At 38.6% G+C, this 2,918-nt stretch overlaps 1 pseudogene; it reads left to right on the forward strand.

Annotated features, from left to right (window-relative positions):
* Nucleotides 1-1,092: 1,092 nt before the first annotated feature.
* LOC141645092 (small nucleolar RNA R71) lies at nucleotides 1,093-1,191 on the forward strand (annotated as a pseudogene).
* The last annotated feature ends 1,727 nt before the right edge of the window (nucleotides 1,192-2,918 follow it).

A 2,918-nucleotide genomic window follows, 5' to 3' on the forward strand; every position in this document is an offset into this window, starting at 1 on the left:
TGGCCTCTTCGGCCCCTCATATCTTGTACCACTCCTGAATTGGATGGCACAAACCGTCTCATATCTTGGGGGATTACCTTGAGGCGGCAATTGCCCCATTTGTCTTTGAGAGCTAGCGGATGCTAATTGAGTCATTTGAGTTTCTAGCATTTTGGTGTGGGCAAGAATGTTGTTGATGGTAATCTCTTTAGCTTGGTTATCTTTTTGCATTTGGGTGAAAAATTATTGTTGGTTCTTTTGCATTTGGAGGACCGCTTTTTGAACATCAAAGCTTTGGTCATTTGATTGGTAATAGGAAGGTTGATTTTGTTAACCTTGGCTTTGGTTGAAAAAGGGTCTTTGAGCTTGGTTTCTGATAGGAGGTGGGGTGTATGTTTGTTGGGGGTTTTGGACATTTTGGCTTTTGTATGAAAGATTTGGATGGAATTTGGTGTTCTCATTATAGTAGTTGGGATAAGGGGTGCCATTAATTTTTTTTTTTTTTATGACGAGGGGGTTGAATCCTCCCCGGGTCCATGCATTCCCGCACCACCACATGGACCATGTAAGCCACCCCCTTTGGGGGCTGCAGTGGCCAAGTGATCATCGCCCCAGCTGGTAGTCGAACCCGGGACCTCTCAACTCCTGCATTTCTGCAAGCTTCAAGGTTTACCCCAGCTACCACTGGACTAACACCCATTCTTGTATACTTGGAAAGAATTAAATTTTTCATTTGTTCCCCTACATTCGCTTTGATCATGTCCTAAGGTTCCACAACTTTCACATACTCCACTTGGGATTGAGGATGATGCCACCATATCATTAACATGTTGTTTGGGTGATTTGGAAGCTTCATCAAGCTTAGCCATGGTGTCGATATGCGCACTTAGTTGAGCACCCAATTGAGTGATGGAATCTACCTCATGCTTTCCTCTTCTTGTGGCCTTTCGAGGCCTACTATATTGGGAATTATGAACCGCCATCTCTTCGATTTTGTCCCATGTTTGATTGTCATCAACTTCTCTAAACATCCCATTGGATCCCATAATAAAAACATTGCGGGAGTCTTCATACTGGCCATTCCAAAATTGTTGCACAAGGAACCACTTACAAAGCCCATGGCGTGGACAAGAATGACAAGTGTCCTTAAATCTCTCCCATGCTTCATATAATGATTCCTCATCACTTTGCTTGAACCCGGTGATTTGGGCTCTTAACAAATTAGTCTTCTCCGGAGGGTAGAATTTCTTGTAGAAGGCATGTGCTAACTTCTTCCATGAATCAATACTAAGGGTAGCCTTCTCTAGGCTCTTCAACCATTGCTTTGCAGTACCGAACAAAGAAAAAGGAAACAATACCCATCGGATTTGGTCTTGAGTAACTCCGGTTTGAGAAACTGCATCCCAATAGTCACAAAAAGTCTCCATATGTGAGTAAGGGTCTTCACTAGGCATCCCTCAAAATTGACTTCTCTAAACTAATTGTATGAATGCGGATTTAGCAATGAAATTACCGGTTAAATGTGGTGGTGTAGGAGTACCGTTTGGTAGGTTCTCCTCGGTTGGTACGGAATGTGATGAAAATTTAGGCATTGTAGGTTGATTTTGTGGTGGGTTTTGAATTGGGTTATCCTCTCCTTCCCTTGTAAAAGGGTTGACAAACTCAATGTTATTTGGTTGAATGTCCACAATCTCACCAATACCTACAACTCTTGAAGTACCTCTAGCAACTCTTATATTGTCGGTTAAGGTCCTTTCAATCTCGAAATCAATAAGTAATAAATTACCTTGTGATCTCCTAGTCATGCAAATATCAAACAACTCAAAAACAATTAGACCAACCTTGAGGATATTGACTTCCCCAAGGTAAAGAAAGACACAACTAAAAACAATTAACGAAAATCAAATCAATTGAACATCGTCCCCGGCAACGGCGCCATTTTTGGTGTGGTTAAAAACTTGTCGTCAAAAGCTACCAACCAAAACAATATTTATAACTTCACAAAATACTCCTAGTAAAGAGGTAAGTAATGGTCGGATCCTAAGGGACGGGAATTGATGTAGGATTTTCAATTACAAGTAGCTATGTCTTAGAGTGTCACAAATTGGGTTGATGAGATGTGGTCTAACCTAATCAACAAGATAGATGTAAATTAAGTAAAGCAAACAAAGGGGTTGTAAACAATTGATTAATGGAAATAGATTATACAAACATGTTCTCAAATAGATGTAAGCACTTATTATTGTGATGGGATCGAGTTAGTGTATATCTTACAATCCCTAGGAGAATTTAGGTCCCGGAGCCGAGTCATCTAGACTGTACAACACCTACAAGTCGACTTAGTCTCCCCCTATTCAACTCTTAGGCATGGTCTAATGAGGCTCGAGTTGGTTTATGTCTTATAAGCCTAATTGAAAAGATAGGAGATGGGTAAAAAATGCAAGGATTTATAGGCTCGCATTTCATCAAACATAACATGTGCATAGGTTGAAATCACAACAAGCAAGCAAATTAATTATGAAAACATAATAGATTAAGCATAGATCAATCTCCATGTTTGTTTCCCCTAATTCTCCATTAACCCTAGCTAAAGAACTACTCACTTATGATCAAGTTTAGCATGCTAATAAGGTTGTCAATCATACTAACAAATTAAAACATGATGAATAAATGATGTGATTAACAATAATTAAACAAGGGTAAAAAGGAATTATAACTATGAAGATGATCCAAATAAAAAAGCAAAGAATAATAGAAGTACTTAATGATTGATGGAAGGTTGTCAATCCTTCAATAAACCCCAATAATCTTCTAATTACCCAAATAAAACAAAGAACAATTGAGATAATTAAGGAAAGATTAAGATATAATTAATATTGAAATGTGTATTAAAACTAAAATAACAGATGATTAAAGCTTGATTAAGAGTTGATTCAAAC

Source organism: Silene latifolia, chromosome 2 (genome assembly GCF_048544455.1).
Source record: "Silene latifolia isolate original U9 population chromosome 2, ASM4854445v1, whole genome shotgun sequence".
NCBI classification, from domain to species: Eukaryota; Viridiplantae; Streptophyta; class Magnoliopsida; order Caryophyllales; family Caryophyllaceae; genus Silene; species Silene latifolia.